This window comes from Apus apus, chromosome 2 (assembly GCF_020740795.1).
Source record: "Apus apus isolate bApuApu2 chromosome 2, bApuApu2.pri.cur, whole genome shotgun sequence".
NCBI lineage: Eukaryota > Metazoa > Chordata > Aves > Apodiformes > Apodidae > Apus > Apus apus.
This window is the reverse complement of record NC_067283.1, coordinates 24,842,360-24,868,401: the sequence shown is the minus strand read 5'-3', so window position 1 is coordinate 24,868,401 and position 26,042 is coordinate 24,842,360. Positions and strand designations below refer to the sequence as shown.

Genomic DNA, 26,042 nt, shown 5'->3' with positions numbered 1-26,042 from the left:
GTACAAACCCATCTCTGCTTATGTGTTTGCTCATAATTCTGCATATGAATGATGTCATTGGACATAGCTTGAAAAGGCACATGCTTCAAGCTGTTCATGTGTGACACAGAGCATCAGTGTCAGGTAACAGGTGTCCATTCAGCTAAAACAGTGCCTGTCTGAAAGCACGTAGATAATTCACAGACTGACTGCAGATGGGAACCAATTATGCCTAAAGTGTTGGGGAATGTGAAGTGGTCCAGGACATTGTGCAGCCAAGGATGGCTTGAGAAAGTGTTTTCAGACATCTGTTCTTCAAGTTTTAACAGCCACCTCCTGGTCTGACTGCAGGTTCACCTTCCTTGGAGGAGAAAAGTGGCTGAAGTCTGCTCCAGTTCATTGTGGCTGAAAACAACCCCAAAAAATCACAGCCACTGACTGATTATACAGGATTTTAAGTAAACATACAGGTCTATGCTATGCTATTTCTAAAGCTGTCTTTGCACAGAATAGGATTGACAGGTGAGGCCTCACCTCAAGTACTGTGTGCAATTCTGGTCCCCTCACTACACAGGACATTGAGGTGCTGGAGCATGTCCAGAGAAGAGCCACCAAGCTGATGAAGGGTCTAGAGAACAAGGAGCAGCTGAGGGAACTGGGAATGTTTAGTTTGGAGAAGAGGGGCCTGAGGGGAGACCTCATTGCCTTCTACAGCTACCTCAGAGGAGGCTGTGGGGAGGGGGGTGCTGGCTTCCCAAGTGACTAATCATGGGACTAGAGGAAATGGCCTGAAGTAGTAGCAGGGGAGGTTCAGAATGGATATTAGGAGGAATTTCTATACTAAAAGAGTGGTCAGGCACTGGAACAGCCTGCCCAGGGAGGTGGTGGAGTCACCATCCTTCAATGTATTCAAGAAACATGTAGATGAATGCTCTAGCAGCTGAGATTGCGGGTTGTGTGTTGTGGGGTTTTGGGGCATGTGGTTTTATGGAGTTTTGTAGGGTTTGGTGTTGTGTTGTTGTGGGGGGTTTTTTTGTTTGGTTTGCATCCTTTTTTTTGTTTGGTTGTTGTGGTTTTTTTGTTGGACTCGGTGATCTCAGAGGTCCTTTCCAACCATGACTTCTGTGATTCTCTGTCTCTAAGTCCTAGTACTATAACAAGTCAGTTACCCAGTTAATTTGCATCAGATTGTCAGGTCACTGAGAGGTAAAGTTTTAAAAAGTGAGGTTGAGATACTGACCTATTTTCATTCCTTATGTTATTTGAGTGAAAATTTATTCTGATTGTATATTTCATCCCAAATTGTGTTGAGGATGTTGTTTTAAAGGGGCATAAAGCTCTTTTAATATTCTCTATACATGGCTGCTCAGTTTGTGCTTCTCTCATACTGACAGATCAAAGACTCCATCTCTATAACTTCATCCATCCTTATCTGCTCTGCCTGGGGCATTACAGAGACAAGATTTCCCCAAAAGACAAAAGTCAAAAAAAGGTGGTGGATTACTTCTGGTTAATATTTTAAAAGAAAGAGTATTTCCAGGACTAGGAAAATTCCTCTACAGCAAGAGTATAGGGGAACTTTTTTTGGTGGAGGTGTGGAAAAGCAGTACCACATTAAATTAATGTGTCTGAGGGTTAGAAGGATAATCTTCTAACCAAGAGTAAATGGCAAAGTCAACTTTTTGAATCTGCAGATAGACTATATAATTTTATCTGCTGCCAGCCGTAACCTTCCCAAGTTGTACCAGACTGAAATTCAGGTGATGGCTTCATACAGCCTCTTCAGAGCGTGAGTGGCAATATATGGCTCACACCAATTTATAAAACTTCTGCTGCAAAAGCCTAGAGGAGCTGTATTTCTAGGGTCAGCAGACAGACCCAAATAAACAAAGTTTCAGACTTGTATAGCCTGATAACACCTTCTCAAATAAGCAGGGTGCTGGAAGAAAGTGGAAGGCAAAATGCCTTCTCCCTTCAAACTTACCGCGGTGGTGGAGCTTCAGTATTTGAGAGAGATGTTGGGAGAGAGAGAGAATATTGCAAAGAATACCCCAAGGCAGCACTTTCTTAGATGTCACAGCATACACTGTCACAGCAGACAGACAAATTTGTCTCAGCACTTGCTCACTGATGCTCCCAGGTTGCTTTAATGACTCATCTTCATTGTTGATGTTAAAGCAGTAGGTGTCTGCTAACAAGGACTGCCTGCAATTGTAACTCAGGCTCTGTGGCAATTGTTTAACAAATCATCGGCCTAGTCAGTGCATCTGTCACAGGTTAATGTGCAAGCACGGAGAGCTGTGCCGACACAGGAACCCCCAGGGATATCTCAAGTTTCTGTGTGTTGTAGGTTGTTGTGTGTGTTGTAGATTTAGATGAGAGGTGTGCAAACAGGTGTCTGAGAAGGGCCACAAGGGAAATGTCTTTTATTTCCAATAAAATGTATCCATTATTGCTATGCTAATAAGTGTTCTGTAGGACCAGTTTGAAGAAAGGAATAGTTTTTGAAGCACTTCAGCGCACTATTAGTGTCAAATTCTATAGAAAACCTTTATGTATTATTACAGTCTCTTCAAATTTTGCTATTGTCAGTCTCAGAGTAGCTGGAGACTCCTCCTCAGGGCTCTCCAAACAGCCAGCCAAAACACTGTTCCCATACCAGAAGATTTACCAGCTAAACCAAGAGAAAGATGTAGTCAGAGTTGATAGAAGTGGAGCTACTTAGGATGGTAGGCTGTAGTTAACCTGACCTATTCAGTAATATAAGTTTATTTGGAGAGCTTCTTTCCTGCCAGATGTTTCAGAAAATATGACAAAGTTCAATTATATAATTACAGAGTTAATTAAGAAATTATAGCAGGCACTGAGTGAAATTAGGAGCTCTAATCAGGAAGGAAAAGGTTTTAATGGATCAACTTTGAAAGCAGAGTGTGAGTAAATCCAAGAGACAAGAGACAAGGAAAAGAGACAGTAAGATGGACTAAGTAGGCTTTTCACACAGCATCATCACAGAGATCTAGTTACTAGATATGAGCAAACATGAGTTAAAAGGGAATCCTAATATTAAAAGAGAAAATGCAGAAGAGAGCTGGAAGACACACTGAAGCAAGTACATGGAAAGCTTGAGAGTTAATGAGTGTAATGGTCTGCTCAATAATCAATAATCGATACTATATTTTGCTTTAGAACCTAGTAATGTGAAGCACCTTTCAGTTGATTTGTCTTGTTACAGAGAACGGTGTGGTCTTGGCTCACAAAGAAAATCTCTTGCTGGTGCAGCTGCAGATCAATGCATCATTTGAAGAGGAAAATATTTACTTGAGCTAATGTACATCTGTTTTCATAATGTGAAGCAGTCTGGGTATGTAAGAATTGCTACTGACTAGACCAAATTTGGTATGTCGTGATCTTTACTTTAGGCATGTTTTGTGTGGTTCCTACTTACATACCTGATGGTATTTGTGCATTCCCTCATGATCTGATTGACCTTCAACTGAAATGACCACTAAGACCAACACACTTACAGCAAGTCAGGCAAGTCCTTAATAGCCCCCTATCATACCCAGAGTGGATAATTCAGGGAAAAAAATATTTATTTAATTATTGACTTATCAATCAGGAATTATACAAGGTCAAAAAGAACTGAGAAGTTCAGAGGGCAACCTCCCGTACTTTGTGTCATGTTTATTTATTAATTACATTTTCTGCAACTATCTCTGCCTACCAGATTGGCAACACATATGCAAAACCCACTTAAAACTATTTCATCACAAACAGATAGAGGTAATGAGCTCATTTCTATGGAAATCTTTCAATATTGTTATTGTTGCCTGACTGCCAACTGATTTGTAAACATATTTGTCCAAAATTAATAGCTTCTCATTTATCAAGAAAAATTGAAAAAGTAATAGCATAAAACCCACATAGGTAGGTAGGATTCACAAATAAGCTTGACTTTCTGCGAGATAATTGTTCAGATCTTAATTCAGAAGAAAAAGTTGATTAAATCAGTGCTAGTAGGTAGCACATGTAAGGATAAGAAGTATCGACTCTAAGACCAGTAATTATGTGTCTTGTGTATTGAAATATTTCATCAATGCACATCCATTAATCCTTCTGAAGGTGATCCTCCTCATATTTGATAATGCAAAATACTTATCACAATTGATAATGCAAAATACTTTTGCTTTGAATATGATGATCTGTCTGAAAAAAAGCTAAGACACTAAACCAAACTCTGAATCTATTCCTGTTTGAAGTTTTTATGAGCTTTAATTGTTTCTGAGGGTACATCAGAAAATTTGTTTTGAAAATTACAGTGGGAGTCAAGTTTCAGATGATCAGAAGAAAAGGCCTGAAACACACAGATGAAGGAATGCGTTAAGGAATATATATACACTCTTATAGTTTTTCTTTGGGCACTGCTGTGCTCCATGTTTCTTCAGCCTTTTGCCTTTTTCAAGCAGAATTGCTGCTGCCATTAATCACAGTTACGTTTCAGGTCAAGCCTGAGAAGGTGAACTGCTGAGCTGATTTGATACTTGGTGTTTCAGATGGTGATTTCGTCAGATGTCAAGGATTTACTGTCTTCAGGATTGTTGAAATCACTCTGGAAAGTCAGTAAAGAATACAAGAGTGTAATAGGTGGTTCCTTAGATGGTAGTTTTTATCCAGAGTCAATACTGAACCAGCACTGCAGGGATGTTTGATGGCTAAACCCACAGAGTAGTCAAAAATGAGATTCTGATCATTAGTCAGGGGTAGTTAAGGACAATACTTCGTTTTTGTGTTTACTTCTTTATGAGATTATTGATGGTAACTATGCTGTCTGAAAATAATTTCCAGCAAGGGAACACACAAAAAAGCCTTGTAAAATGTGTCATTCCTCCCCTGGCATCCTCTGATCCAGTCAACAGAAGACAGAAAGTTTTTGAGACCTTTTCAGAAAAGATTTTATGAAAGATTTTATTGTACCTCTAGAAATTTTTTCTTTCTGCATGCAGTGTCAGTAAAATGGGAACTGCAGTCTTTCTCTGCTGTTCTAGGTCCTGTGAAATACTTCATGTGTTTGAGTGCTCCCAGTTAAAGCAACCACAAAAAATGCTTGTAAAAGTGGTCCTTAAATAATGAGGTAGTACTGCTGTGTAGTGTTAAAAGACTATGCTAATGCATCTCAGAAACAGTAGATAGACATTAAGATGATTGGATATTTAAAGGTGTGATTTTTTAAGTACCTTATATCCCTTTGAAATTAAAAGTGCCATACGGGCTATTGTTGGATCTCATGTGAACAAATGAGGAAGAAACTTCCTCTATGTAACTGCCATAGTGCTTGCTCTATTTTGTCATGTGTGTTCATAATACAGTGCTAGTTTCAATACAACGGAATTAGAATATCAGTTGCCAGTTTTTATTAGAGCACATTGATTGCATTGAATTGCAAATTTCAAACAGGGAAAAGCAGTTGGAAATAAAATTGCGACCACGAGAGAGACTTTAACATGCTCTTTAACTTTATGGTGCAGTAGTACGAGCTTGAAACATGAGTGCATTTTCTGCTGAAATTGGGTTATATGGTAGCTTTGTGTATTCAGCTTTATTTAGTGTTTAGGTTGTTTCCTGAAATTTCTACAGGTCTTACTGTCACCAGATTTAGTCTATGCATGTCTCCCAGAGGGCAGAAATAATTCATAAAGCAAATCCTCCTCTAATCTCTGGGTTTAGTTTAGTTGCAAGGGAGCTAAATCACACAAAGTTCATTGATAAACTTTAGTATTTTGCTAATATGAAAATTAAAAAAAGTATAAGGGGGCAGCACGTTTTCTTTTAATCTGATGTACAGCTCAGAGGTCTGCAAAACACAACACTTTTTGCCCTTATGAGTAAATGGCTGCAGCTCAGCTGTAGACAGTGTTTTGCACTCTCGCAATACTGAAGGTGCCCCAGCCAACTGACGGAACCGTCTGCTTGTCTGATGGAAAGACAGATCTCACTAAAGGTAGTGTTGGGCTTGATGCAGAGTTTTCTCCAGGGTGTGGAAAGGAGTGCTGGCTGACACTGACCTGTATTAGGAGGAAAATGACTAATTTCAAAGTAGTAATCAATCAGAATGAATTTTCTATTGTGCTCATTTGTAGCAGTCAGCAAGTAGTTTTAAACTTACATTGGTAGTAAAAATTAATGGTATAAAAACATGAATAGTAAATGTCAACATTTTTAGTGTTCGGAACTGAAGAACTTGCCACTTTCAAGCTGCGATTAATGTGGGAAGTTTTCTAAATGTTTGTCATAAATAAAGTACTAGAAACACCAAAGAAACAGAAATAATCCTTCCTACACAACTGCTTATGATGTTTTGCTTTTTGTACTTCTCAACTTGGCATCAGAAGTCATCTACAAATGCATCTCTTGAGCAGTGGAGCTAGCTTGACTGGTTAGGAGCAGTTTACATTGCATCTTGCTATAGGGCATTCCAAAAGTCATTATGTGGGCTTATAATGGGTTTTGTGTTTGCTAAATTAATTGAGGCTTTCAGCTCACTGTTTCTCAAACTTGGGCCACTTGTCTCTGAGACTGTAGAGGTAATGTGTGAAACAATGGCAGTTTAAAAAAAAAAACAACAAACAACTAACCCAGTACCAAAGTCCCACACATGCGAAGGAAACCAACTGGGGAAAATGTACGAACATGCAAAATTTCAGCTGTTTTTCATAGAAGTGAAAAGTATTTTTTAAAGATGACCTACAGATATTGTTTTTTTAAAAAAAAAAACTAAGAGAATCCTTTGTTTAACATGGGTTGAGAAATGCTGTTATATGAAATCAGAAAAGAAAAAAACAAACAAGAAAACCACCTTAATTGTTTCTCGGGTTAAGTGGAAAGCTTCAGAAGTTATCATTAAGACAACTGCACATTGAAAAATATTAGACGTGCTTTTTATTTCTAACAATTGTGAACAGATTGCTTTTATTCTGTCTAGAAAATAATGAAGTTCATGAGTCCTGTTACGTTTTCTTGTTCCCTGCATCTCCTCGCATCACCCCAGGCGGACGTGCTGCTGTACCTCGCGCTGCTTCCACTGGCCGGGGGTGGCTCCCCCTCTCATGTGGGAACTCCTTCTTGCTGACAGCTGAGGGTGAGGGACCTGTTACAACTGAAACTGCATGGCACCCAGAGCCTGGTTGAAGCTCTGGAGATGGCAAAAAGTTCCTAGAAAGCACATCTAAAAACCCCGTCATCTTAGATAATAATGTTGTTCTTGTTAGTGTTGTTGCATCTGGATTTTGAATGAACACTTTTCTTGAAATGTTACTACAAAATTACTTCATTAGTCATGTTTCTGTACTACTTAAATGTGACATTGTTGACCATGAAAAATATGGTTTTGTTATGAATGCAAGTTGGGAAATGGGAGCTTGGCCATATCCTAGCCTGGGCTCAGTAAAATTAGAATGAAAATATTTCATATTATCCATCACTTAATTTTGATTGTTCATCAAAAATCACTCTTACAACAATTTATTAATTTCCTAATGGATTAATATTAGTTGATAGAATAATTAAGGGATAAGTAGTTTAGGATTTGAGGTCAGGACTATGTCAGCATGTTTAATGTTGGGATATAATATTGGCTATTAGTGTAGTGGTTATATAGAAAAAATTACTATGGAGTTTTTGCCCAACATTGATGACTTACAGAGAAGCAATGGTCTAGGCTAAGCAGTTCTGTATATAACTGTCTTTAGAAGCAATCATCATATTTAGAATTACAGTTACACTTGCTGCTATTTTGACTGAATTCTTAATTTTCAGTTTGATAAGAAGAACTATTTTTTCCTCTCTCACAAAACTCTGCAAGTTAAATTTATTTTTATTATGATGGAGATTTCTCTGTAGTAACATTTACATTCAGGTTGGACTGGGTGATTTATTACAAACTATTTTTTTGAAATGGCATTAACAAACCATGGCAATAGTTTTGTGAAGTCCCATTGTAGGGAGGAATTGATGAAAAGAAAAATATGTAAGGAGAAAAAAAAAAGGCAGGAAGGTAGAATTATTAGAAGCAGAATGTCTGAGCCTGACTTTTAAAATATTCTTGAGGGAACACATTACAAAATCCTTGACATTTTGTACCGAATGTAGTATTATTGGAGCAGAAATAGGCCATGTGGCTCAGATTTCTGTCATGAGTTTTTCTCATGTAAAGCTTCTGTCCCTCATCACTATGCACCTATATATGTTTCTGTGACAAAAACACCAGAAGTGTCTGCAGACATGGCAAAAGCTTTGCATTGCACATAGTGGTATCAGCGAAACAAGCACGTCTTCATTATAAAAAGTGTAACTTTCTGAACTTACCAAGGTGAAAGATTTCTCTTTCCACCTTTTTATAGAATCATAGAATCATAGAATGGTTAAGGTTGGAAGGAACCTTGAAGACCATCAGGTCCCAACCTCCGGGATAACCGCAGGGAGACCTCACACTAGACCAGGATGCACAAAGCTTCATCCAACCTGGCCTTAAACACCTTAAACACCTTCACTTTTCTGAAGGCATAATCATTATTTTAAACAATATACAGTATTGTATTAGAATCTATAATTTTGAGAAGTCTTAATTTTCTTTTTTTTTTTTTTTAATTTCATCAGACAGATAAGAAGAACGGGATCAGAAAGTTGTTCAACAATCAATTTCTATAATTGAAATTTTTGTTAGTTTAGAATATAAGCAGAAGTTTATAGGGAACAAAAGTTCAAAAGGATCTTCAATTAAAAATGTCAACAGTAGGCAGATGCAAAGCATTTTGATATTCCCAAATACATTTTTTCATTGTTTTTTTGAATGGTATTAACTCACAGATGGAAATAAGGACGGGGGGAATACAAGGTTAGCTCACATGAGAGTACAGCAGTTTAGCCAGCTAAGAAAATCGTCAAAGGACTGAAACAAGAAATGTGTCATGTTAGTTCAACAACGGAAATAATGTGATAATTCTTTTCCCCATGCATCCCCACAAGTAGATACTCAGATTTTCCTAATGGAATAATGAGATGTCTGAGCAGAAAACCAAAATACTTTGGTGAAATAATTATTTTTTCTTGGCAAAAACTGGAAGACAAATCAATGACCCACTCTCATTCTGACATGCATCTAGTATTTTGTGAGTAATTGCCCTTACAGTGTAGAAAAATCTTGAAAGACTGAAATTAAAGCTTCTAGTTAGCATGCTGTACTTAAATAAAACTTTCATTTGGCTCATCATCAGGTGGCTAAACCACCAGGATTGTATTTACCACACCCCAGTGACTTTCTGATACCATAAAAAGATTGCACACTTGGTTGAAAAATTAGGTAACTCAGAGCTTTTAAGGTTCTTAGGTGTGGTTACATCTCAGGCTGTGCTCCTGAGCACTGCAACGTCATACTTCAAAACTGTTGCAGCAGCCTCTGCTGCACTCTTGGCCACAGCCAACTTAGAGCTCTCCCCAGGATGGCTGGGTGCAGCTTGGAACTAGCATGGGCAGGAGGTGTGCACAGTAGGCAGCTGGGATGCAGACACCCTGTTTTCAGAGGGAAGACATTTTAATAGTAAGTACGCTTGTTATTTTATGCTTTGGTTTGGACATTTTAAATTACTAGTATAAATGTAATCTTGGTGTCTTGAATGTTTTACATTTTGTGTTCTGCGCATTCAGATGTTTCATTAATAGTTTCTATGTGCTTTACCTTTGAAAAGAACAACTGTAGTTTTGTTATACAACATATATACATAAATCTATGTCTTTAAGTGCATTTTACTAATCTTAATCCAAACTTGAAGTCTTAAAAATGCTCCATGAAACTCAGCAGTCTACAATTCTAAATCAAGGGCTGCACTGATAGGATTTTTATCATAACTTACGAAAAGCAAAATAAATAAGCTGATTCTGTCTTGCTGGAATAGGCCACACCCTGAAATTTTGCACAGAAAATCCATTGCTTTAGTGGAATTTTATTTAATCATTAAGGCAAGAATGAAGAGGATCCATTTCTCTTCTCCATGTCCATAGAGGTACCTGCCTTCAGGGAAAATGGCCATGATGGGAAAGTGAGAGTAAAGGTTACAGAGGGGTCTACAAGGGCTCTGCCTTCCAGTACAATTTCTTTTCTGTTCTGTTCTTGGTAAGAATGAATTGGGTGTGCCAGAGACCTAGGAACTAAAGCTTTTTCATGGGATAAAAAAATGTTTCTCTGCAAACATTTATGTTAAATAAATTTTCAGTCAGATGCACCAGATTGCCTGGCCCAGCAGAAGTAGACCAGGGCTCTCAGCAGCTGCTGGGGGAACTGAGGTGGGCAGTTAGCAAGCATGAAAATACCAAGAAAGTCAATTTCACTGAGCAGCTGCTGGGTGCAGTGACGTTATTTCCTGGAGGAAGCTTCACGTGCTGGGATTGTCAGAATGAAATGTTCGCTCAGTTTCCAGTTCATGGGAAATTAAAAAAAAATAATATTTTTCTTCTGATTCAGAGTAAAACTAAATAACCCTCCCCGCTTCCCCTCAAATTTCTTTTCACAAATCAGAAATCCTGCTGTTCAGTCAGCTGCACTCAAGAAACAGATCAGAGTCTCCTGGGAGAATATACACTATTCATGCTTGATCTGAGATCTGATTTTGCAGGACGCTGCAAGGTTGAAAATGAAAAGTCTCATCTTAGACAACTTACTCATTGTAATATTGGCCTTCTAAATCAGCTCATAATTTCTACATTTGATCAATTCTTTCATCCTCACATATGGTATTAAAAGTCAGCTCAGAAGCTAATGGAGAAGTGCTGATGAGAATTAATTCCAATGCTCTTCAGAAAACTAAATTCACATTTGGATTAGAGAGCCTGGTACCTATTCCCTGGAGGTTTGGAACAGGAAAACACAAGTCACACTGTAGATGTTAAATGCCAGTACTAAAAATAATACCAAGATCACATGAAACCCAAGCAAAGGATACATCCAGACAATGTAGGCCTGTTTTCATCTTGTGACAGAAAGCCCCTTAGTGGTGGTTGCACAACCATGGACTGCTATGCAATATAGGAGTGTTTCTGTAGAAATGAACATTAATAACTATATTTTTCTGAAAATAATTGAAAAATACTTGACTACATAATGCACACCAGAAATACTGGTCATTTTTTATAGAAGATTCTAGAATATGCTTAATTTTATACAAAATATTTACGGTTAAGGAACTTAGTCTTTTCCAGGTTTGGGTGTTTTACCACTTCAGCTCAGTAGGCAGATAACCTCATTTTCCTATTTCTGTTGTCAAGGTCACTCTTGAAGTAACTACTTTTTGCAGAGGATTACCAGGTATACCATCTTTTCCTAAATCTCCTTGAGATACCTTTATTCTGTGTCAGTGCAAACCCTGTTTCTCTCCCTGAAAAATACTATAAAAGCTGAGATATCTTAGGGCTTTGAAACTCAAACCCATTAGGGGTCATTCCTCTCACAGGACTGAGGCTGCATGGCTGACTGAACACTTGCTGATGTCAATGGAGAAAAGTCCATTTGAATCCTTACATAGCAACCTAATGACATCAGAAGATGACAGGTGCTATAATTCATGTGCAGATTTAATAAAACAGCTGGTCCAAAAATGGGCTAATATCTGATAAACACCCTTTTAAAGTTGTTCTCAAATTGGAGTATTAAAAGTGTGTCCACTTTTGTTTAAGGGCTTTTTCATAAAAAAATACTTGGAAGCACTATGGCATTATCTTAGGAAAATGGTCCTAAAATATTTTTATCTTGAAGAGATTTGCTACTTGATATTTAAGTCTATAAAGAAGAGGATCTTGAAAGGCCAAAACCTGGATTAAAAAAATCAGAAGGAAAAAAAAAAATCATAAAATACTTCACTGCAAGCACAAAACTGAAGTTTTCTAAATTATTTTGTTGGATAAAATACCATGTATTCCTTTCCTTTAGAAAATACAAATAGCTTGTCTAATAATGGGAAGCAATCAGTTAAGAACACACCAAAACATTGCATTGATTAGATTTTGGATCACTTCCTAGGCAATCAAGGGCAGTCAGCTTCTTAATATCAATTGTGAGAGTTCATTTAGAAATCTGAGAAAAAGACTGAGAGGAATAGGTATTATGGAGGTAACTGAATTGCATCTGCATAGGATATCCACAGTTGTTTTCGTGGAGAAAAATTTAGGAGTATATTGCCCACATACATGTTTCCTGCATTTATTTTGCTAGTAAAATGTTATGTTCATGGAAGGACATAAAATTCTTGGGTTAACTCCTGGTGCACATTACTCAGAAATTCTGCCGTGGTTCTTAGCAAAATGTATTTTTAGGATTATAGCTCTGGACTGCATGTAACTGTAGTTACATGTGGCTCAAAAGCTAGCCCTACTTATACCTTCTAAGGCTTAGAGGCAGATTCAGTGCTTATGGAGGAAAATTGCTCATCGTTTTCAATGGGAATTTAGCCTCATCAGTAAGCACTGCAAAGTCAGGCCCCTAGAGAGTGCCACTTAATACATTGAGTATAATTAATTCATCAAAGAAAAAAAAAGCAACCCTAATTCTGATTCAGTTTAGAAGACCCAATCTCATTTCAAATCATTAGTTACCTAATAATGAAGGAAATTAAAATATTGTTAGAATTAATCATGTGTGACTCAGCAGTCCAAAAGACCTTCAGCTAACAGATTGACTTAAAACTTTTCACCAATGCAATATGCTAAACAGATATGACTGGGGAATTTGTTAGATCACATCATCATTTGTGCATAAGCTGTTGTGAGGTAAGTCTAATGTAACATTAACAGTAAGGCCTGATGAAGAGAAAGAAGGAACGTGGTTACCTGAGGAAAACAAATGCCACTTAAAATATGGCCTTTCCACTTGGGAGCTGTGTTGACAACAGAAGTGATGACAGAAGTACTGTCACACTGATGCCAATATAAAAGTGATGGAGAAGCTGCTTTGCTTATTTTTTTAGAAAGTACTAGGTGATGTTTAACACAGGAGCTATATTTGGTAGTGGGGACCAGTTACACTGCTTTGGAACTGGTCAGATTACTTTGGGATGGTGAAACAGTGGTTGGTGCAACCATGCTCAGATAAGAAAACCTGTTGGGCTGCTTGTCCTTAAAAGCGTCAGTACAAAATGCAGTGCTGGTGAATTCTGCTTGTACTATTGCAGAATCTCTGTTTGCTGTGGACTACATTTGTAGCCTAACTTCAATGTTATGCTGTAAGTTCAGCTGTAAACAATAAAGAAAGAAAATAAGATACCTGATGGGCAATGGGGCTGAACAAACTTTGCAATGATAATTTTTGCATTTCTTGTCTATTTCTTTTTCAAGGATGTAGCCATTCCACTGCACTGGGAGAGATTCTTACATCTAATAATTTGCATTTTTTAAAATTAATTCAGCAAGTAGTACCTTCATTTTTATATTCAAATCTCACTGAAGAGAATAGAGTTTATTCTTTCCTTTTGTACTGATACTGAATTGGATAGTTTTCTGTAAAACAGAAGCAAGAATGTTATATTATGCCTAAAACCTAAGTGTCCTACACAGTAGTTTGTATAGTCAAACATAATGAGAAAGAAGTGTTCCTAAAATATGTAATTACTAAAACTGCTGCATTTGTGGGCTCCTCTGTTTTCTGCTGCTCATGGAATGACAGCACCGTGGTTACAGTTCCACTGAATACTCATAATTAATTTTCTGGTACAAATAAGATAATAAAGCCTTTCTATGACTGCATGCTTTCTCAATCAATTACAGTTGCTTCTGACTAGTTGGCTTTAGCTTCTTTGGTATCAGTAATAACAGAACCTCAGCAAGTGTCCATGGAGTAGAGGCACTGTGGATTTCTGTATGTCCAGTATTAATGTGGTTTCATTGATAGACTCATAGAATTATAGAATCACTTAGGTTGGAAAAGACCTCCAAGATCATCCATGGTTCAGCCATTAAGCCTACTCTACCAAGTCCAGCACTAAGCCATATTCCCAAGAGCCACATCTAGATGACTTTTAAACACATTCAGGGATGGTGACTCAACCACGTCCCTGGGCAGCATGTTCTAATGTCTGACAACCCTTTCAGTGAAAAATTTCTTCCTAATGTCTAATCTAAACCTCTCCTGGTGCAGCTTGAGGCCATTCCCTCTTGTTCTGTCACCCTCTACTTGTGAGAAGAGACCAGCACCTACCTCTTTACAGTGTCCTTTCAGGAGGTGGTAAGGTGTCCCCTCAGCCTCCTTTTCTTCAGCCTTAATAGTCCCAGTTCCCTCAGCCACTCCTCATAAGACTTGTTCTCAAGGCCCTTCACCATCTTCATTGCCCTTCTTTGAACACACTCCAGCATCTCAATGTCCTTCCTGTTTTGAGGTACCCAAAACTGGACACAGTATTCAAGTCGTGGCCTCACCAATGCCGAGTACAGAGGGACCTCCCTGGTCCTGCTTGCCACACTATTTCTAATACAGGCCAGGATGCCATTGGCCTTCTTGGCCACCTGGGCACACTGCTGGCTCATATTCAGACACTTTTCAATCAGAACCCCCAAGTCCCTTTCTGTTGGACAGCTTTCCATCCACTCCTCCCCAAGCCTGTAGTGTTGCATGGGGTTGTTGTGGCCCAAGTGCAGGAACCTGGCACTATGCCTTTTAGGAAGCCTGTGATATTGTTCTTTTGAAAATGAAGTGTGAGATATACCAAGCAGTAATGAAAAATATGCCAAGAAGGATCTCATTCTTCATCATTTCTCTTTGTGCTTGGCAAGTTAGATGTGTCCCTCATGAAGATATTTTGAAGGTATGTTCAATACATACTCTGCACAATTTCTGAATTATTAGTTGTGCCTTGTATTTTACCAAGAAGGTCTTAATTCAGATCTTCATGGTAATGAATTGCTTGCTTTGCCATTGGATGCAGCTTAACTCTGAATCTGAAGCAAGGCTGCTCAGAGGACACATCAACAGTTGCTGTCTGGACACACAAATAGCAGGAGCGTGAGGCAAATGCTTTCAGTAGGGCTTTTCATTAAAAAATTCTGTTCCTGGAAAACAGGTTGTATATTATTATGTTATTGTCAGTAGCATTACATTCAGAGATAATTTTCCCTGGAACCTAAGGCCATTTATAAAACTCAGAAATTCTTACATGTTTCAAATGCAAGAGATTCGCTATCTAGAATCGAATCTTTCTTTCCAGGGATGAGAATCACAGATCACTGGACCTTTATCCTACTCCTAAACAGTATTAGTTGGACTCCAGAGCATCACCCTGCAAAAACTTCTGAAGCTGTATAGGATAGATGAAAAGAAATGGGAGAGAGAATCAGAACTGGGGATGAACACTCTCTCTTCTCTCCTAGTTTTCTTTCTACTGTCTTCTCACCTGGGAAGTTAAGTGCATTTGTGAGAGATTAGATTGTTGTAACACAAGGGAACAAGACACTTTCCTTCTCCTGTAACAGGGTATTTGGTAACTGAGAAGCCAAGTAGCCAAATTTTGTTTGGTTTCTTGGGAGGTGTTATTTTGCCAGTTTCTGTAGAAGAAGGAACATAATCTGCCTTCTCTAACTGCTGAGGAGAATGGGAACTCAAATTTCTTTGAACTTCATACCTTTCTTTCTTTCTTTCTTTCTTTCTTTCTTTCTTTCTTTCTTTCTTTCTTTCATTCATTCATTCATTCATTTTAATGTTAGTTCAAAAAAATGTAGTTTTGAAATAATAAAACTACAAATTTTAAGGATGTAACTGACTGAATGGCACATACACGTCCAATTGAATTCTTGAGCCAATAACCAAGGAATCAGCAATCTGACTTTCTGTCATATCTGAGAAACACCAGTCAGCTAAAGCCTCTGTGTTACAGCTGTGGTGGCTTTTACCAGAATTTGATCACTGTCCAGTGCTATGGACTTTGTTCTACAACTAAAAAAGTCAAAAAGTGTTTTCTTCTTCCCTTTGGGGGTTGATTTGTCTCATTCTCCCCACAGAAATACTGGCTGACCCAAAATCCTCATAATCTGAAAGCTACCTGAAGTCAGAGACAAGATTCCTGCTCATGTCAGTGGGCTTCAAATCAGGTTTGAGCACTTCCAGCATAAAGCCAAATAACAACTTCTACTAAATGTCAGAAAAATGATTACAAAGTATAAAAACTCATTTAACAATAGCTAAAATTGTATTTGGCTAAACACCCATGCTTTACTGGACTTTCAGTATTGATGAGTTGGAAGGACATATTCTAATACTACATCAAATACAGTTTTCAAGCTAGCAGTTTAGTTTAAAAGGACACTTGGGGAATCATAAATTAATCGTGGATTCTTAAAGTCACTGATACAGTTAATTCGTCCATGATGACTTTAGTGAAAAAAAGTGAATTTATCCCTGAAAACTATGTGATAGATTGATTCCCTGCCACAACTTGTTTTTAAAAAGATCTATCATGAAACTTGAATTTGTCTGATACTTGTGTTACACTCCAGTGAATGTTTGGGCCTTCTTGTGTGAGCAAATATTATTTCTGTGAGTAATGGCTGCCAAGACTGAGCCATCTGGCAGTAACTGGCATATTTTTGCTTCTTACTGCTTCAGCTGCCTTGTTGTGGTAGCTAAATGAGATATCATAACTAGAGACCCACCAACACTATTCATTTTTAGAGGTCAAGCTCTGGACAGACTTTCCTGACAATTTTCCAGGTACTGTCTGTGAGAATTTTATTTATGTCAGGATTAAGGCCCGTATTTGACTGTTAATTTCATGGCACTGTTGCATAGTCTGATAATAGGGAAGCTCATAAAATAAAGATGCACTTAGCTCTGTGACTAAACTCTGAAATCCATGTGAAAATTGTTTTTTCCTTTTATAATTACAGCTGGCATTTCAGTGCTCTCTGCCAGTTCTCTTTCCTTCAACCACACATTCTTTGTATGTTCCTGATGCTGACACAAAACTTGATTTGATCACTTCCCAATACATTTGCAGAAAAGATCTTCCATAATTTCTATGTTGTCCTGAAAGGATTGCTGAAACTAGACAACTGATGTATATCCATATAAATGTGTTGACTTTCATTCTGGTATATGTTTGCAGAGGATACAAGTGTAGATCTGTGTTTTCTTTCTGTCTAAACAGGTAAGGATAGTAGTCTCTTTTTAATGCATTATGAAAAATGGCAGTTGCAGCTGTTTTTCCCAGTAGCTGTGTTTTGCAGCTATAGGAATTAATAATTTCCCTGAAAAGCCCTGATTTTTAATCTTTGCTTCTGACACACAACAAACCTATCCCTCCGTTTCCTGCATCCACTGCAGCAAGAGACCTGTCAGCTCTTGCACTGCAGTCTGGTCCTATCTTAGCAGGTAATTTGGTACCATGGGAGTAAATCAGGTGCTTATGTTTGTTACATCTTCATTATGCATATTTTGGGATATTACTCCAGCCTAGCATTATTCTGGTTCTTTGACCAAAACTGCCTCCTCTGCTGCTACACTTGGTCATCAAGACTGGAGGCAGGTGGGGAACAGGAGGCTGGAGAGATGGTGTTAAGAAACAAGAGTGGAAGGAGGCTCCTAGAGGGATGTCACTGTCTCATGTTGGTTTTTAGCATGCACCTAATGGAGAGTGGGCCAGAGCATCCTGCTGCTCCAGGAGCCCTGGAGCAGCTGATGAGGCCTGAGAATAGCAGAGATGTCCCTGCAGGTCTTTGCTGTGACTCTGCTTCAACTTCTTACTACCAGTCCAAACTGAGGAACAACTGAGCTCATGTGCTATGGCAGCTCTGCATAACACTCTGGGCTGGCTCTCCATAGCCACCAAGAAACCAGCTATCTGGATTTCCTTCCTGTGCACAAGTTTTTCTCCGCAAACCCAGGTGCTGAATGGTGTGTCACTCTGAGGATCAAAGACACCATCAGACTGCATGGCATGTCAGCAGAAGTGACAGCCTGCAGAACTCACCACCCATTTCTGATCTCTTATCTGCAGGCTGCTTAGCAAAGTCAGGAATTTAAGCAGCTGTTACTTGACACCCTTCCCACAAAGTGCTGGCCCTCCATGCAGTAGCAGCTGCAGGATATGCACCACAGGATTGGTAGCTGTCACTTAGAGGAGTTCACTCGCAGCTCATACCCAGAGACTGTTTTTAAAGGTAAAACAGCCTTTGTAACATGCATCACCTCTTCTCAACTATGACCTGCATGCCAGAAAGTTAATATAATTCCCATTTCACTACAATGACCTACAAAGAAAAACAGTATACTGACCTGGATTGGACTCTGAAGGATTGGCATAGACATTTGTTGGACAAAAGCCTAGAAGCAAGCCAGAGAGGTCCTGTGTGTGCTTTTGTAGTGATCTTCTGTAGGATCCATGGACAGGATCTCAGAGTGGCACTAGAGTGTGTGCTCACAGCTATGCAGTCCCATATCCCAGAGCACGGAAGTCCACTTGGGCATAATCAGTGACAGTTCTCACCAGGAGACCTGTTCAAGCACTCCAGAAAAGAGACACTCCTGCTGTGCTGCCCCCAAAGAGCAGTTGATGCCCTTGCTCTTTAAGAATGAATTTCATTCTTTCAAACTTCAGGTTGTTTGTCTCATCAGTCTTCTTCATGCATCAGTTATGAGTCATCCAACTGAGGCTGCCAGTGCTTGGCCTGCTACTGGAGAAACTTTCAGCTCTTTCATGGCTCAGGATAATTTGCATGTGGCTGGATCTTCTGGAATTCTGTGCTCCACCATTGCAAAAGAGATAAATACCATTAGAAAAATACGAAAAATTTAAAGGTTGCCCATTAAGGAATCAGAAAGGGGAATGGGCAGCAGCTGACATAGGGAAGCTAAATAAAGATTCCTAGCTAGAGAAGATGGAGGCTGATGGAGTGCTAGAGATTCACAGAGTCCAGGGCTGACAGTTGAGGATAAATATGGCAGCAGATATTTTTTTATTAATTTTATTTTATTAATTTTGTAACACCTGAAGGACCTCAGGCTGTGGCAGAAACACTTGGTGGTGTTTAAGAGCTTTTTGATTTTCCTGCATGAGGTGTAGAATTTCGTGACAGTGCCACCCACTGATTGGATTGGACCTTTAGATCCTCTCCAGGGGGCATGCCTTTTGTTAACACTTTTAAAGTACAATTTTTGGTATAGTTTTTTCTTAGAGGAAAAAAACAAGCAACTCAGTCAACAAAACTGATGTGCACTAAGTGGAAATTTCAGTGGATTTGTTTAAAAAACTGTTTTATTGCTCTAAACTGAAATGCTAATGCAGATTTTGCCAGTGAGTCCCTAAACTGCCTTTTCATGCTGTAGGTGTGGATCTCTGTTCTGCTTTTGCTTTTTCTTCTCAATTCTGCATAGTCTTCAATGTATTCTCCTTTTCCTAGCTATTTTTCTAGTCTCCTGATATCCTGGTCTGCTCTTCTTGGCACACTAGCTCTTCCTTCCCTGTGTCATCCATCTTCCAGTTCTTCCTTATCTTTGTGTTCTGGAGCAACAAACCCACTCATTTTTTTTATTCCTTCCCCAATGCCTGACTTTTCTTCCTCATGATGGTGTTCAGCCATGCTCATCAGGTACTCTTTTTTGCTGAACCATCATCCTCCTTTCATCCTGTCCTCAGATCTTCCCTGAGTTTCATAATGATTTCCAGCTGCATCTCTAGTGCTCAGGCACTTTTTTCCCATGGGTTCTCTCAACCAACACTTCATACATAAATAGCTCCTATCAAGTACCCACTTGATGGCAAAGTACATCCTGCAGCTTCTGCATTCAACAATCTGCAATTATTTGGTATCATCTGCTGCTACCTTCGCTGACAGTATCTTTTCTTCCTTGTCTATATCTTTTAAAGAGAAGAATGGATGTCAAACATCTCTTTACTGCCCTCTGTTTAAGGGGTTCCTGTGTTCAATGTCTGCTTGCTGTTTAATCATTTTGTGTAGGAGAGCTTGGCTCCCTCATTTAGACCCAAGAGTTAACTGCTTGCTTGTTGTTTTCAGTGTTATTTATTTATTTTTTTAATCTTTCACATGTAAGGTCTTGTTTCTGCTTGTAACACACCACTCTCAGAACACTCCTCTGACTAGATCCACAGCATGTACCCTGCAATCTGCAGATGAACAAGCCATGAGGATAGCTCTTTTTTCACCACAGACAAGTCCAGTGCAGACTTTCCTGTTGACACTTTTGCATTTTATATTTTTATTGGATGCTTGTGTGGTTGTAATACTGGTTGAATGAACTACCTCATTGCATGGTTGTGGAGAAGCTATTTTCTGTTGCTGGATCTACTTCTATTCTCATCTGAAAATATTGTAAGTAACACCACAGTTAAGAATGTGATAACCTTGGACTCAATTCTGTTCACATGGTGAACAGTGGATGTTTTCACCTTAAATTCCATAATGACAAACCTAAAAAGAAAATACATTATTGCCCAGATGTCATGATGTCTGCCAGATTTATATTGGGAAAAGACTTCTCTTTTTATTCCCAAAATGCTGATTTTTAGGTAAAATAAATTGTTTCCACAAATACATCTGCCAATATTAGCAGGTTTTACTACATTAAAAATGCATCAACATTAAAATACATTGTAAAGTTGTTTTGAACCACCCTTTAAGTATTTAAGTTTGATAAATTTGGTTAGTGGTTTAAAATTCATGTTTTGTGATACGGGAACACAGCTCATTTTCTTCAGGAAAATGAGAAAATTAAGTCTTCTCTTTGGAGACTTCCTTAGTTATAGCATGGGTGTGATGATATTCACCCCTTAATAATGCATATAATTTATTTCAACATTACTGTGACAGCTGAGATATCCAAACTGATGATTCATAACGCATCAACTTAACTAGCACCTCTAGTCCTCTTTGTGAAAACAAACAATTCAGCTGAGTCTGGGAACAATAAGGTAATTCTAATTCAAACTGCATGACCCAAAATAAACTAGAAGAATGCTGAATTATTTCAGTAAAGCCTGCAGAATTATATTGCAAATCTTCAGCTTTAAAACAGTCAGGAATCATAGAACCACAGAGTCACAGCCTAGTTGAGTCAGGAGGTCTCCAGTCCAACATCTTAATGAAGTGTCAGCTAGAAGATCAAACCAGGTTGCTCAAGCTTTTATTCAGTTGAGTCTTGAAAATTTGCAAGGATGGAGACTTACAGCCTCTCTGGGCAGCCTGCTCCAATGTTCAACTGTCCTTGGGGTGGAAAAGTTTTTCACTTTATGTTCATTGGTTCTTGTCCTCCTATCATCTTGGTAGCTCTCTGCTCAGCTTGTTTCAATGCATTAACACCTATTTTTTTATTCACAACCTAAAACTGTACGCACTGTTCCAGATACTTCCCTGGATCTTCTGTCTGTGCTTAAGTTCAGCCCAGGATACTGTTGGCCATCATGTTCAGCTTGCATCTGCCAAGACCCCCAGGTGGGGGACTTCACATAGATAATTGTCTAATTTCATGTTCTAGTCAGCCTGTACCTCCAGCCTGTTCCTCCAGTCTGTTGAGGTAACTATGAGTAACAGATCTGCCCTCAAGTCTGTTCCTTCCTATATGTGGTATTCTACTTCTTACTGGCACCTATGCCCCCTTAACTGCTAACCTCCAACCTTGACCGTCCAAGCAGTTTTTTGCCCATCTAACTGTCCTCCAATCTAGTCCATAAAGTTCTAACTTCCATACTAGAGACAGTGCAGAAAATCTTGATGACTAAAAACTTGTGTTTCAAACCAAGCTGTGAGATGAAGTCACTTCTTGCTGCTCTGCCTTAGGGCTCGGTTCAGTCAGCAGCGAATATGCAGGCAGGCACTGCTTCCCTATGAGGATCTGCAGTTGGGATGCTTTCTTTACACATACATCTGCTCACTCTGTATTTCCCCACCTTTTAAAATGTTGAGAATTTTTTATTTATGTGTGATTACTGCATTGTAAAGGATCCAGACTTTTTTCTGGCCTTTTCCTTTTAAGACTTCTTGTGGCAGTATCACAGTGTCGTATCCTCCATTTGGTAAGATCTGTGGTGACAGTGAAAAAGGTGCATTCCTGGTCTGGTGCTGAGGCTAGGTTTCCTGCAGAGAACACAAGCATCAAAGGTGAGTCTTCATGCATCCAACCTGGAGGCAAGAAAACTGGGTCCTACATTTTAGTTCGTGCACATTTTCTCTTTTGCTGTTTTGGGCAGTCTTCAGAAACTTAGGAGTTATCTAGGATTATGGAATAGCCATGTAGGTGACCTCACTACTAAATCTTGCACACAGCAGCACATTCCTGAAGGAAGAAATTAGAGTATGCCAGTTCAGAACAGTCTACAAACTAAGAAAGTATGTGGTTAGGTTTCCCCAGGAAAAAAAAGAAGGAAATTTAGGGTGTTTTTCCTACTTCTCTTCCCCATAAAACTGCATAGTTATTCCTGAACTGCGTACCAAAATCAGCTTTGAGCCCAAACTGTGATCTGCACCAAGACAGTCTCAAAGATAGTGTCAGTTGATGTGGGTCAAAATCATACCAGGATACCCTTCAAACAGGTAAGAGAAAGGATAGTTGCAAACCACTGTTAGCACCATAACCTGATGCTATTTTAATTACAAATACAGATACAGTCACAGAGGAATTGTTAATTTTTTAATGTTACTTGGGTTTAGGCCTGAGATAGGCACCAATTTGCTCAAGTGCGTCAAGAGTTGGATAGTCAGGGGCAGGCACAGGCGAACAGTTCGAGATACGTGGGAGATTGTAAAGCACTTAAGAACATGAAGTTTAGGTACTCTAGGAAGTGCATTTTTCTGGGTCTGCAGTTGTGCTAAACCCCAAAACCTAAATTCCAACTGCATCCTGATTTGCCCAGTTCTTTTTCCCCAATACGAGTAGCAGTGGAGACAGAGTGTGTGTGCTTGTAAACAATGCCAGAGTCAAAAACATAGGAAGTTTTCCACCTGACCTGGATCAGGACCCTGCTCTTGGTTTATTTTTCCTGCTGCTTCAGTGTTTTTTTCCTGTTTGTGCACCTGGAAGAACTTGAGCATGGAAATACATTTATAGGTCTCAGCAGGACTCTTTGTATCTGGCAACCCTTAGTGGGTAAGAGATCATTAGATAAGGAAAGCATTTAGACCAGCTCCCATAGAGTAAAAGCCCCTGGAAACCATGACATCTGACAAATGTTTATCTACCTTTGTAAATGTATCATGTTTTTTAATTAAGTGGTTTTACAACTGTGTGCCTTTCCGTCAGTATTACAGGTTATAGATACACATAAGGGACATAGATAATGGCTAAAATACAGTTACATGAAGATTGATGAAAGATGTGATGTACTAAGACTTAAGCTAAAACAGAAATTATTTTGTGATAGTTTTGTGTGCTTACAAAGCCAAACATTTTATCATTATGAAAATCCATAAAGATTTGTCAGTAAAAATAGTACAAACAGAACGTTAGGACAGCAGACTGTTTTTCTGTATTTCATCCTTCCTAGATGTTGTTGCTTTAAGTAATTGCTATAATTGTGGATTTTTGGACCCAACTGGCAATATAATGTTGCTGCAATTAAGTATTTATAAGCTAAGAGCTGAGATACCCTTTAAAAGTTTGCAGCTGCTGTGCAGCATTGTAATTGGGCTTCCATGCACCTGCCTGCCCCTCACCTTTTAAAAAATACACAATTACGTTTCTTATGCCAGGAAGAACAATATTTTTCTTTCTTTAACAGCAGAATGAAAAATACTTCATTGATTTTCTCTACATTCCTGTGGTGCTAGACATTCCTTAATGTCTGATCACTGATGATTTTTTAACATTAAATAAGAACTGCCTTTATATGGTAGCTAGTTGCAAATACTGCGCTATTCACCTGGTTCATTGTAGCTTAGATACTGTGCATGACCTCTGGATTTCTAAAGCAACCACTGAACTGGCAAATGTAATAACTGCCTGCTACCTCTGAAAACAGATTGTTTCCCATATATTTTAGAACTGTATATTATTGTTTAATCCTTATCAGTCCATTTGAGTCCTTTGCTTGCTCACTCAGCCTCGTGGTTGCAGGTATTTTACCATGAGGATGGGATTCAAACACTTTCACCCCTTAGGAACTGGCACAAAATTACTGAATATCATGACATACTTGGGTCACTGGAAATTTTAGAATAACTTCATTTAAGATACATTTGAGAGGCAAGTAAATTATAAGTAAACCTGCCAAATGTATGTGTATGTACTAGGTTATTCTATGTACAATGGAGTTAGTTAATTAGATTCAATGTAATGATTTTGAGAGGTGGAAACTTGATATTCTGGTAGACTTTGAATGTGATTTGTAAGCTGCTACTGCTGCTAAGGGACGGTCTCAAAGCCTGTTGTATCCATCTGTCATTCATCAAGACAACAAAGATAAACAGCAGATGATGTCATGGCTGTGCATTCAGCTATCACAAAGCTGCTCTGCTACAGTTGTCATCACAATATGGGATACAAAGAAAACCTGCACCACTCCTTGAAGGCTGAATGCCTGCTCCTGACAGGGACTTGCAGTCTCCTCCCCCAGCATGTGACATGGAGCTCACCATGACACTAATGTGTAAAGCCAGAGCCTTGTCAGTTGTCAGAGCCACCTGTCCCTATAGACCCTTGTTTTCATGTGACGCTCCATAACCATAGTGATGCATACACATCCTCTTGCTATTTACCTTTTTCTTAGTGCATTTTTAGAGCTAATACCTCAAACTTCTATGTTAATTTCTTCACAGGGGTGGCCAACATTATCCCACTATGTTATTCTGAGGATAGGTCTTTTCACTGTCAGACCCTTTGTATAGGAGAGTGAATATGTCAGTAATTTTGTGAGATGTTTTCTAGTGCAATTTTTTATAGTAAGTTGTGAGCAGAGCCACGTTAAATGTTCAGAGAATGCAGGAGAAAAGTTACCTAGCCATTTCATTTGGCTCCTTTCCCTGTCTGAATCAAAAATGCTGATGAGGGAGGGCTGATGTGTTGCTCCATTAGCTCCACTCGTGTTGTCCAGGTGTAATTCTGCATCTGATTAGTCTACCATCATTTCACTTCTCCGATACTAAGTCATCATCTCCTTTGCCATGCACAAATGCACCCCTCTTCCTATTGCTGAGAAGAGTAAATTATTTTCCATAAAAGCACCAGGGTACCTGTTTGAGTGCTTTCTAAATGTGCAGCTGGGATGCTTTTTCTGATATGCAACTAGATCTTCTCTACTGAATGCTAAAGAGTTTTCCTCTTATCCTATCTTTGGTGGACAACAGAAAACTTAACTTTTCTGTGTATTTTAAAATGCTGCTGAATATTTCCTTTCCTAGATCTAGACTGACTCTTCCACCACATCTCATGAGATAGCTATGTTGCTGTCCTCTGAGCATGATTTTTTCCATATCTCTATTAAAAAGCTGTGCTCAAAAGAGGATATTATACTCCACAATAAACTCACACACTAGTGAGGAGGGAGTTTGTAATGAAAAAAGCAAAATAATACTAGGCTCTGGAGAGAGCCCTGCAACACTGACATGTCTCGCTTTGTTGACAGGAATTCAGTTTTTCTCTGAATTTTTTAGGGACCTCAGCAGTGGTCAGGCTGTTGAGACTGTTGGCTATTACACTGGAGATCTTTTCCCTATTACTGCATGGTCCCTCTCAGTTGAACTGTTTAACTTGTTGCTTATTGTTGTCGGACCTGAGTCAAACGGTGACAGTTTATTTGCATGGATATATTTTCCTTTGCATGTTTTTACTCTGCTAAACACAGGGGGCTACTGATCTGTGACAAGTTCTACTGGTTATTGTAATAGTACAAATAATGGTTTAATAACAGAGTAGGAACTGAGGAATGAGTCTACAAGGTAAAAACAAATGATGGTTGTGGTAACTTCTTTCGTATAGTAAGATTCATAGTTTCATAGTAAAAGGAAGAATAAAACACAAATAAATTGTGAGTTCAGAACAGAAGATGTTGTTTAATTACTTCAGTGTGTGCTGAAAATACACTGCTAACCAT

General features: G+C 38.8%; 1 protein-coding gene across 2 annotated transcripts in view; it reads left to right on the top strand.

The window, feature by feature from the left end:
* The window catches only part of CALCR (calcitonin receptor), a 149,479-nt gene that overhangs the window by 14,618 nt on the left and 108,819 nt on the right, over positions 1-26,042 (top strand). The window contains exon 1 of one of the 2 annotated variants that reach the window (XM_051612073.1): positions 16,061-16,095. The exons of the other annotated variant lie outside the window; for it this stretch is intronic. The gene's annotated coding sequence lies outside the window, so the exon portion shown is untranslated. Of the gene's footprint in view, positions 1-16,060; positions 16,096-26,042 lie in introns of those variants that run through there. 2 annotated transcript variants of the gene reach the window in all.